Here is a 12,267-nt window from a genome sequence, read left to right as displayed (position 1 = left end):
ATGCATCAATTGGTCTCAACCCACCTGGATCAAAGGAGAATGAAGATCACCAAGGTCACACGATAACTATGAGCCCAAGAGACAGAAAAGGCCACATGAACCAGAGACTTACATCATCCTAAGACCAAAAGAACTAGATGGTGCCCAGCCACAACCGATGACTGCCCTGACAGGGAGCACAACAGAGAACCCCCGAGGGAGCAGGACAATAGTGGGATGCAGACCCCAAATTCTCATAAAAAGACCAGACTTAATGGTCTGACTGAGACTAGAGGAATCCCGGTGGTCATGGTCCCCAAACCTTCTGTTGACCCAGGACAGGAACCATTCCCGAAGACAACTCATCAGACATGGAAGGGACTGGACAATGGGTTGGAGAGAGATGCTGATGAAGAATGAGCTACTTGTATCAGGTGGGCACTTGAGACTGTGTTGGCATCTCCTGTGTGGAGGGGAGATAGGAGGGTAGAGAGGGTTAGAAACTGGCAAAATTGTCACGAAAGGAGAGACTGGAAGGGCTGACTCCTTAGGGGGAGAGTAAGTGGGAGTATGGAGTAAGGTGTATATAAGCTTATATGTGACAGACTGACTTGATTTGTAAACGTTCACTTAAAGCTCAATAAAAATTATTTAAAAAAAAAGAAATATATCTGGAAAAAATACCAAATATTTAAAAATTAAACATCACACTTCAAAATAACCCATAGCTGAAAGAAAAAGATCGTAAGGACCATTAAAAAATATTTTCAGTTGAATTAAAATGACAATACAACATATTAAAATCTGTGGTATAAGATAAAGCAGTGTTTAGAGGGATACTTGTAGTATTAAATTACATAGTTATATAATTTAATACTCATTCTAAAAGACAAAAAGTCTCAAAAAGACACTCTTGGGAAATAAAAATATGCAAGCAGAAATTTAAATTTCAGTAGAAATAGAAGATAAAGTTAAAAAAAATAAAAAAGTCCAGAAAGCAGGACGAAAAGCCAAGGAGATGGAAAATAAGAGCAAAGGTGAATAAATTAGAAGACTTATACAGGAAATATAATATCTACACAATGGAGTTCCTAAAAGAGAGAACAGAAAACTCTGGAGAGAAAATTGTTAGGAAATAATTTAAAAATATTTCACGGAGCTGAAGGACATGAATTTTCCAATTTGAAAGAACCCACTGAGAACTCAGCACAATGGATCAAATAAAGTTTCACATCAAAGCACATCATTATGAAATTTCAGAATACTGGAGACAAAGAACCTAAGAGTTCCAGAAAGGAAAATGAAATCACCACAGAGGGTAGAAAATCAGAACAGTATCTTACTTTTCAATAGCAATACTTGTAGTACAGCAACATTTTCAAAACTCTGAGGGAAAATTATTTTCAACCTAAAATGCATTTAAAAAATTACATTTTATATGGATTGAAACGAGCTGCACAAAATAACAGCAATACTTTCTGTATTATGCCCAAACCACAAAACACTTACTTTTGTAAGTTTTCCAGGTTTTTGCTTATAAATCAAGACAAAGATGTAGATATAGTCATGGAAAAAAGAAGAAAATAGACAATATCCATAACTTCTGATTCTGTCTTGATCATGAAACAGAAGTGGTCGACATATACCTGATAAGAAGCTTATGACACAGGAAGATAAGGGCTCAACAATCAGACTTGGAACAGCAATTCGTCTGTTAAGTCTTTATAACTTATTCCTTTATGTTCATGCGATGAAGACAAAACCAGTGCTAACTCCCTTGTTTGGTGAGCTTACAGTAATGCTCTTGACTGTTCGTTACAAATTTTAATAATGTATTTAGAACTCCTACTAGTCAGAGATCAATTATGAGATTTGTTGTAACATTTTATAAAAGGTATCCCTTCCTCCTATAAAATTTATTTCCCCAAACTTAGTCCTTCAAAGAATTGATCACTCAATACAATTGGATCCATGCTGGTACTTAAATGCTATGTTTAAAATGACTTAACTAAAACAATTACAGAGTGCCAGTACCAAAGATCATGCAGAAATGAAACATGGCACTTTCGATGCTATCTTTTGGAAGACAGATCTTCATAACATGAGCTTCAGAGAGTTGCTGTTTAAAAAAAATGCAATATCAAAATAGTTGCCATTGAGTCAATTCCAACTTGTGGTGACCCCATGTGTGTTAGAGTAGAACTGTGCTCCATAGGGTTTTCAGTGGCTGATTTTTTTGGAAGTAGATCACCAAGCCTGTCTCCTGAGGTGCCTCTGGGTAGATTTGAACCTCCAACCTTTCGGTTAGCACCACCCAGGGACTTGAGTTGCTGTTTAAGTAGGTAGATGATCAATGACTAATGTATTCAATGGAAACCCTGGTAGTGTAGTGGTTAAGGGCTACGGCTGCTAACCAAAAGGTCGGCAGTTAAAATCCACCAGGCACTCCTTGGAAAATCTGCGGGGCAGTTCTACTCTGTCCTGTAGGGTTGCTATGAGTTGGAATTGACTCAATGGCAATGGGTTTGTTTTGTTTTGTTTTTAATGTATTTAACGAGAGGCCCACAGGCAGATATATTTAGTGATTAAGGCCTGGATGCAACTTACAGCTTTACCTCAAATATCAACTACAGGAAAAAAACTTAAAAAAACTTCTCTTAGGTATTTTCAATGGTTTTGAATTACTGGTAGGAAGCTCTGACTTAGTTGTACATAGTTTGGTTTTTGTGTCTACCATTAAATCCAGATCATGTTTGATATCAAAATTTATGTTAAGCAAAACCAAGTTACTTGATCTTTGGTTTGTCAAAATGTTCTTCGGGTATGCTTTGAGATACATTTGTCCATTTTCACAATGCTCATTCTCAACCGTCGTCACAGGAAGAATACACAGGACCTTCAGCAATGCATAAACATTGGGGAAAAGCTTGAAGTCAGATGGAGGAATTCATAAATGGTGAATGGAAGCTCTATCTCTTTCTCTCTGTTTCCACCTGATTCTCCAACAATGAAGCTTGACTAGAGCATGTCAGGATTGGCTAAGTCCCTTCTGTAGTCAGCTTGGTGTTCCTGTGACGGCTTAAATTGAGCCATCCCGCGACAGAGGGCACTAGAGATAAGCATTTATGAGCTTTGAGGCACTGTTCAGAGACTATACCTTTCAGTTCCTGAAAAACGTGCTGTGCTGTTTGGAATACTTAGGGTTTCTTCTTAGTAACTCTCAGAGGTTAGTTGAGATTCTAGGTTACCTTGCTGAGCCCTGCAGAATTTTCCAGGAAGTTTCACTTGAATATCAAGTTTAGTTACCAAACTTGTGGCTTCCTTGAACCAAAATTCATGATAAACTTCAAATTTTTCCTTCACATTTAGCGACTGTAGCACTGCAGTCAAGCTGATGGCTGCAAAGAAAACGCTAGAGATTTGCCCCTGGGGATTTTCCAAAGGCTCCTGTAGAAGATAAGACTTTTTAAAGAACAACAGTGGAAACAATGAACTCATAATCCGTTAATGCAGTACGGAGTACACATACTTGGCTGGCTGTATAGTTATTCTCGTAAATATTTATGTCACTATTTATACAATCTAAACATAGCACAAGTGCTTGCAGGAGACCCACTGAAATTTCAGAATCATCCTGCTTGCCTCACCACTGAGAAAGACAGATTTCCTTTAGTTCATTACCCTTTTCTTCATTATACTGAAAAAGGACCGAAACCACACTATCAAGTTCTAAAAGCAGTTGTGGTGATTTGTGAATAAAAGAGCAAACACCATCGATTATTCCCACGGGAACAGATGCTCCCATGACAGGCACTGATTTTGCCAATCACATATTTAAGGTGCAGGAAGTTCGGCAGGGTATGTAGATAGCTTGGGGATGTTTCTCTAAAAGTCTTGAAGTAGCAACTTTCATTTTGGAAAAATGGACACAACATAAGCCAGGCCACTGCAGGACAGTACTCCACATTTAATCCCCACTTCTCAGTTATCCTAACATGAAATTACACAGCCAAAATTTCTTCATCAGCTTTCTTGTGTATAAAACAGGGAGCCCACAATTCTTCTTTCAGGTCATGAGACTCATTGACAAACCCCACCCACAGGCAGATGCTCTTCACCTGAGTGTTGATGGTGTCCTTGTCACTGAAAATGAAAAAGCGAGTCTTCCACTTCCCTGAGGGTTTCTTCCAGAATGCAGCTCTTGCATACCTCTAGCATCTGTTTCCTAACAAAACAATGTGTTAACTGCTGTTGTCTCAAAGGCTCTCTCAGGACTGCTTCATCAGAACTTACCCCGCACTCCAGCAGTGCCTGAAAGTTATCCAGAGTAAAGAGACCGTTGGGAATTTTATCAGTTCATCCAGAGACATTATTTCAAAGAAATATCCTATAAGGACTTGTTCAATAGATCCTAGAGATCTCAGTGTTTGGCACATATAACCAGTAATGTTTATTTACCTCATCAGATGTTTTATCTTCTAAGTCTGCTGTTCTACAATTCTCCACCCACTTCTGGCATCTGACCAGGTCCCTCAGGAACCTGAAGAAGGCCAGCGGCAACTGCATGCTTGTCCGTGCACAGTTTGGGGGCCTGCACAGAGGTGAGGTATCCTCACCCACAGATCCAGTCTTCCCACCCCTAGTCTTCTCAAGGCAGCCCACCTGCAGATAGGACTGGGAAGGAGAGCCAGCCCAGTGCCTTCAACCTGGAATTCTTTGCCCAAACTATCAATTAAATATGAAAAATAGAAAGAAGACCTTTTTAGACATGAAAGCATTAAAAAATTTAACCTCCCTTGCACCATGGAGCAGACAGGCTTCTTAGGTGGCTCCCGATGATCCCACCTCCAAATGCACGTTGACTTTAGTGATTTGCTTCTAATGAATAAAAAAAAAAAGAATAGAGTGTGGCAAATGTGACAAGATATCACTTCCAAGGTTAGGTTACAGAAGACCGACTCTGTCAGTCTTGTACTCTCTTTCCCTTCTTGCTTGTTCCTTCTGATGAAGTCACCTACTGTGTGCTACTCTATGAAAAGGCAAGAACAGAGGGAGGCCTCCAGCCATTTGGTTCTGAGGAAATAAGGATCTATTGCAACAACCCACGAGGAACTGAATCCTGCCAACAATCACTTGAGTGAGTTTGGACGTGGATCCAAGTTATTAAGATGACTGACACTTTGGTCAGCAATTTGATTGCAGCCTTGTAAGAGACCCAGGGCCAGAAGCTACATCTAAGTCATGCCCAGATTCCTGACCCACAGGAACTGTGAGATAATAAATGTTGTTACAAGTCATTTGTTATGTAATAATAGGTATTTGTTTTCTCAAAAAGTTACTGGAGGACAGACTGCAGCGGCATAAACCAAGAAGAAGAATTGGCATCCAGAAACAAGAGGATCCAATAATGGTGAAAGGCCTGCGGACTGTGGAGAAGAGAGGTCTCAGTATCACAGGGGTACAGCAGGCCTACAAAGCAGTCCAGACTGAAACAGAGGACATAGGACTCCAAGAGGAATGTCCAAAAAACAGAAACAAAAATTGAAAAAATAAGTTACAAACATATTGAGAGAGTTTAGGGATAAATTCACAATAGGTTTTAAATAACCAAGGCAACAAAAATGAAGCAATCACTAATCCCAGGGTTAACAAAAACTAGTATAAGACAGGAAATGTAATCATGGTACAAATGTGTGGCTTCGCCGTGAACAGTATTTACATAGCCTTAATACTATATACACAGCATTAATTTAACCAAAAATTCTGATATACCTATTTTGGGAGGATGGGGAAAGGGAACTGTGTGTGTGTGTTGGGGTGGTAGTGTCAGAGAACTAAATCTGCTCCTGTAATTGGAATTCAATAGGTGATGTCTAAAATAGAAAACAAACAAGAAACAGCGATATAATCATGTTACTAGACATGTGGTGGGTGCACATATGGGTTATTCTTATTCTTGATAGAATTAAATTTAAACATTTATTTAAAATTTAAGGGCAATTACTAGAAAAATAGAAATATGATTCCTAACTTTGAAACTACTAGAGAGAAAAAACAGGAGCTCCTTCTATTTAGCTAAGGCAGAGCGGTGGCTAAAGATCACTTTGGCGTAATGAGGAAAATGGACCTTCAGGGAGCAGTTGCTGATGAGGGAGAATGGGGGCCTGTACCGGGTTAGTAGCAGTGCCAGTGAGGAAAAGCAGGTGGATTTAGAAGAGATTCAGTAGGTAAACTCTGCAAGACTTAGATGTGGAAAGTGAAGGAAATCATGATGAGTAAGTTGAGGACAGTGACTTAGATTTCTGGCTTGGGCAGCTGCATAAGTAGTGATGCCACTAACTGAGATAGAAAATGTGGGGAAAGGAGGAAGTTTTGGTGAGGAAAATTGTTTTCATTTTGGACATGTTAAATTTTAGGTATCCGAAGGACATCCAAGTAGAGATACATAAGTAATTGTATACATGAATGTGGAAACCCTGGTGACCTAGTGGTTAGGTACTACAGCTGCTAACCAACAGGCCGGCAGTTCAAATCTGCCAGGCGCTCCTTGGAAACTCTATGAGGCAGTTCTACTCTGTCCTACAGGGTTGCTGTGAGTCGGAATCCACTCGATGGCAGTAGGTTTGGTTTGGGTTTGGGTTATATATGAGTGTAAACCCCAGGAAAAATATCTGGGCTGGAGATGCAGGATTGATAGTCATCAGTGTTTAAGTGATAGTTAAAAACTTAAGGATAAAACAAAACAAACAAACAACAACAACAACAAACCCTTAAAAACTCTGGAGAAAGAGAAGCACACAAAAGGCAGAGAAGTGAACGGTCAGAGTTGAGAAGGCACAGAGGAGGTGGTATACAGGAACCTAAGGATCTGAGTTTGAAAAGGGAGCGGTCAACGTGTCCCCAGCAGCATTTCCAATAAGTTGCACACATTTACGAAATCAAAATATCTTTGTTTCTACCTCTATTAACTTCAGGTGGTTGATGATAATCAGGGCAAATAAGCCTTATAAAGACTGATGACGCCAGTGAATATTTGTCATTCTCAGATTCCTTCCTCTATATTTTTTTCCCTGAAATATGGCAATCTTCCCTCCCTCTCAGGAACTTGGAACCCTTGTATCAAACAGTTTATCATAAAAACATTTATACTTACTCATAGAACTACACACACACACAAGACATACACACACACACACACAAATTAGTGTACGTAAAAAAAAAAAATACAAATCATTGCCATCAAGTTGATTCTGACTCACAGCGACACTAAAGGACAGAGCAGAGCTGCTCCACAGGGTTTCCAAGGCTGAAGGCTGCCACATCTTTCTCCCACTGAGTGTATGACCGGTGAAATCTGAGTAAGGGCAGAGGATTGTACCAGGTGTGAATTTCTTGGTTGTGATAGTGTACTATGGTTATGCAAGATGTTACCATTGGAAGAAACTGGTGAAGGGTTTAAGGGATCTCCATTATTTCTTAAAATTGCATGGGAATCTACAATTGTCTCAAAGTAAAAAGTTAAAAAAATGTATACATGACTGATACTCTAGTGATGCTCCTGTATCAGGAGAGGTATGGTGAATACCTTTTCACCTAGAGTGCATCCCTATGCCTCAAGATTCTACTTCTGAGAACCAAGTTTCCCACAACAACCAAAAAATCTACCTAATCTAATTTGTATATTTTCTTAAAATTGTTCCTCTCTTCTCTCACTGAAGGGGTAGACATTGGAGTATCGTGAGTAGTCTTCATATGGCACATTTTGATTCCAAAATGTTTCAGTGTCTATATATGACATTTAACGAGCGAGCAAGAGTGGCATTTTTCAGATATGGTGTTGAGTCTAATCAGTGCTCCCAGACTATGAAGCAATTCTGGCTCACGTTTTCTAACTTTCAGTCAACTTAGGGATCATTGTGGGGAGCAAAAGTCCAGATCAGGTGGGTTTATTGAAACCTGACTTTGGAATTGGGCTTGATAGGTGCCGTTGAGTCAATTCGACTCATGGTGATTCATTCCGTATGAGGGTAGAACTGCTCCATACAGTTTTTAAGGCTGTGATCTTGCAGAAGCAGATCACCAGGCCTGTCTTCTGAGGCACTTCTGGGTGGGTTCAAACTGCCAACCTTTTGGATATAGTTGAGTGCTTATTTGCACCACCCAGAGATTCCTGGAATTGAGCTAACCCCTACTATTTCCAGATCTCTGATGACCTTTCAGGAATGTGTGTCACTTTCAGGTCAGTGCACTGAAAGAGTGCTTTGGAGACCCCAACAGAGCCAGAATCTTCTGAGATCTCCCCTTGGATGTGTCTGTGGAAACCTGGAACAAAACCCATCCACTTGATGACAGCTGACCTTGGAGCTGGCTCCTCAGAGTAGTTGTGGACATGTATTTCAGGGTCCAGTGGGATGCATACTCTAATACTGGGCCAGGATGCAGGGGGTGTCCAAGTCAGTAATCAGGCCCATAACAGGAAACATTTTAAGTGTTTTATGAACAAGAATAGCCACTACGCCCTGAGGAGCAGCTTCCTAATACGTCTTCTAAGAGAGGAAGACGTAAACATCACATTAATAATTCCATTTCTAGCCTAGAGGTTCTCAATTGGAGGTGATTTTGCCCCCAAGGGACATTTGGCAGTGTCTGGAGACATTTTTGATTGTCATGACTGGGGATGGGGTGGGGCTGTACCAACATCCAGTGAATAGAGGCCAGGGATGCTACCAGACATCCTACAGTGCAGCCTCCCACAACAAAGAATTGTCTTATCGCAAATGTCAATAGTGCCAAAGTTGTGAGAAACCTGATGAAGCCTGTAGTATTTGTCATCCTCAGACAAATGAGTTTATCTAACCTATTAGTCTGATACTCTAACTTGTGGTTGATATCCCAGCTACGTGGAATTTGCCTATCTACTTTTGCTTGGTAAGGCTGATAATGATGTAGAATATTGCTAGATAACAACTAGTTGCAAGAATTTAGCTACAGGAAGCTAATAAGGGAACTGGGCATGCCACCTGTCAGCTACGGCAGTGAGTGCAAGTGCAATTTCAGGAAGCAGTGTCTTTCTAATGGCTTCCTTCCCGAGATAAAGTCCCTGCAGTTATGCTCCTGTAACTCCTGAAATAGCTCCAAAATTTTTTAGCCTCTCTTCCCAATGCTTGTTCTATGTTAATGGCTTAAGATTGAACTTTGTCTCATGCCTGGTTTCTGTCTCTTCTGTGCCCAATCTTTATTTATTTGTACCTCTGAATGAGACTTTTAAATTTTCTTCAGCCCAAACTCTGTATCTCTTAGGCCAATCCTGACACAGTCCCAGATTCAGTGCAGCCTCCCAGAACCCCAGTGCAGGTAGACAGTCCTGGCGGGAAGTTTAGGCACGACCTCATCCACTGTCTTGGTTATCTAGTGCTGCTCTAACAGAAATACCACAAGTGGATGGAGGTTTATTCCCTCACAGTCTACGAGGCTAGAAGTCCAGAGTCAGGGTGCCAGCTTCAGGGGAAGTCTTTCTCTCTCTGCTGGCTCTGCGGGAAGGTCCTTGTCATCAATCTTCCCGGGTCTAGGAGCTTCTCCGTGCAGGCACCCTGGGTCCAAAAGAGGTGCTCTGCTCCCGGCACTGCTTTCTTGGTGGTATGAAGTCCCCTGTCTCTCTGCTTGCTTCTCTCTTTTATATCTCAGGAGAGATTGGCTTAAAACAAAACATAATCTTGTTATAGATTGAATCCTACTTTGTTAACGTAACTGCCACTAATCCCATTTCATTAACATCACAGAGACAGAATTTACGATACATAGGAAAATCACATCAGATGACAAAATGATAGGAATCACACAATACTGGGAATCATGGCCTCTCCAAATTGATACACATATTTTTGGGGGACACAATTCCATCTATGACATCCATATATTCCTCAAGTTCACGATTAGTGAATCTTTATTAGATTAAATTTTATAATAATTTAAATGTAACTAATAGCATAGACCGTACTACTTAAAGTTAGAAAGCTTTTGGGCTAGCTTTGTAAATTTTATTTTAGTATTGCTTACAGAATATCTGAAACCATAGCATAGTCGAACAGGCAACATTCTACACACACACAGAAACTGGTTTGGCCAGTTGGCATAAATTAGTTGATCAATAATTGTTTACTATTTTCAATGAAATAAATATTTAATGCCTACATTTTTTTTTTTTTTAGTTGATAACTAGTCCCAAATTTGTCATATGAAAACATCCATGAAGCCATTGTCATAGAACAATCCCAAATTGATTAGTAAGTAATGTTTTATGTATTACACTGGAGTTTTTCTGTTATGAATATAAATGAGATATTATAAGTTCCTAAATTTATGACTTATGAGAAAAGCATAAATTATTTTATTGCATAAATATTTTTTAACTGAGTTCTTTAACTGTGAATTTCTTTTCTGAAATTTTTAGTCTTCCACATATGCTCTTAGTTGTTTTTTTTTTTTAAATTAGCCCCTGTTCTAGTTATCTATTGGTGCATAACACATGACTACAAAACCTAATGACATAAAAACAACAACAATTTTATAATCTTCATAGATTCCGTCAGTACAGAACTCAGATAGGGCACAGTGGGCATGTTGTCTTTCTGCTCCATGATGTCCAGGGCCCCAGCTGGAGAGACTTAAGTGCTGAGGGGTAACTCAAAAGGCTGGAACCTGGAATCATTTGGAGGTGTCACTCACATGTCTGACACCTGAGCTGGGATGACATGAAGGCCAGGCTCAGCTAGGGCTGTTGACCAGAGCACCTACATGTGGCCTCTGTATGGCGTGGACTTCTGAAGGGTAGTTAAATTCCAACTTGGAGCTCCTGAGAGCTCTCAGAAGTCACATAGCAGTAATTCTTCCGTATTCTATTGCAAGGAAGAACAAACTGTAGCTCGAGAGCCAAATTCAGCCTGCCACCTGTTTTTGCAAAAAAATTTTGCGGGGGTAAAAACAGCCACATCCATTCATTTATGTATTGCCTAGGGCCATTTTCATGCTCCAACAGCAGAGCTGAGTAGTTGAAAGAGAGGCCAAATGGTCTGCAAAACCTAAGGTATTTACCGTCTGGCTCTTTACAGAACCGTTTCTCTACTGATTAAAGCAAGTGCAAGCCTGCCCAGAGTCAGGGGGAGGGAACGGGCCCCACCTCTTTGTGGAAGGCTTCTCAGGTAACCTGCAGGCATTTAACAAAGCCACCACAGCACCCTGTTTGCCTCCTAGATGGTGATCTTTGTTTGGGCCTTAATTCTGTAAGCCACTTAAAACAGCTCTTCTGTTTGAATGTATGCTAATGTTTCCTCTGTTCAAGAAAGTTAAAAAGTGGAAGTCAACTACGTTATTTCAAGTTATATTCTTTCGAAACTTGCCAGTGTCATTTCCTTTGGATTAATATTTGGCTTATAATTCCCAGAAGGATAGGTTAGAAAGGCTAACTCATGTTCACAGAGTTAGTATCAAGGACAAAGAAGACCTTTGGTTCCTAGGAAAAAGGTAAAACGGTAAACTTTTGTCTAAACAGTTAAGCCTTACTTGATCAATAAGTTGCAGATTTTAGAAATTATTATTTATGAACATCTTGAACTAGATGGAAACCCTGGAGGCATAGTGGTTAAGAGCTACGGCTGCTACCAAAAGGTCAGCAGTTCAAATCCACCATGTGTTCCTTCGAAACCCTATGGGGCAGTTCCACTCTGTCCTGTTAGTCAGAAGTGAGTCAACGGCAATGTTTTTTTTTTAACTCATATGTATTATATTGGTACCTTTATAAGTAAACCCCGAATTTCCTCAACTTTAGAATGAAGAGGTTGACGGTCAGTGGTTCTGAACGCTGGCCACATATTCAAATCCTGGGTAGCCGGACCCCATCTCAGATAATGAAGTGAGTCTCTCTGGAGGTGGTGCACCCAAAGGTTTGAAAAGCCAGGTTAGAGAAATATGTGGTGAGGTGATTGCGAGGCTCCTAGGAGTTCATAAAATTCTGCAGTTCTGTGATTGTAAAAGGAATGTGAAAATAGGAATCTTTTTCGGTGTTTTCCACTGTGCTATGGAGAAAGTGGAAACCCTGGCGGCATAGTGGTTAAGTGCTACGGCTGCTAACCAAAGGGTCGGCATTTCAAATCCGCCAGGCGCTCCTTGGAAACTCTATGGGGCAGTTCTAGTCTGTCTTACAGGGTCGCTAAGTGTGGGAATAGACTCGATGGCAGTGGGTTTCGTTTTTTGGTTTTTTATGGAGAAAGTTATTTGGAATGAAAGTTTGTA

General features: G+C 40.3%; 1 pseudogene; it reads right to left on the bottom strand.

Annotated features, from left to right (window-relative positions):
• Positions 1-3,445: 3,445 nt before the first annotated feature.
• Positions 3,446-4,326, bottom strand: LOC100676833 (52 kDa repressor of the inhibitor of the protein kinase-like; annotated as a pseudogene).
• Positions 4,327-12,267: the final 7,941 nt, after the last annotated feature.

This window comes from Loxodonta africana, chromosome 10, assembly GCF_030014295.1.
Source record: "Loxodonta africana isolate mLoxAfr1 chromosome 10, mLoxAfr1.hap2, whole genome shotgun sequence".
NCBI classification, from domain to species: Eukaryota; Metazoa; Chordata; class Mammalia; order Proboscidea; family Elephantidae; genus Loxodonta; species Loxodonta africana.
Note: the sequence above shows the minus strand (reverse complement) of the source record. Positions and strands in the feature narration are given on the sequence as shown.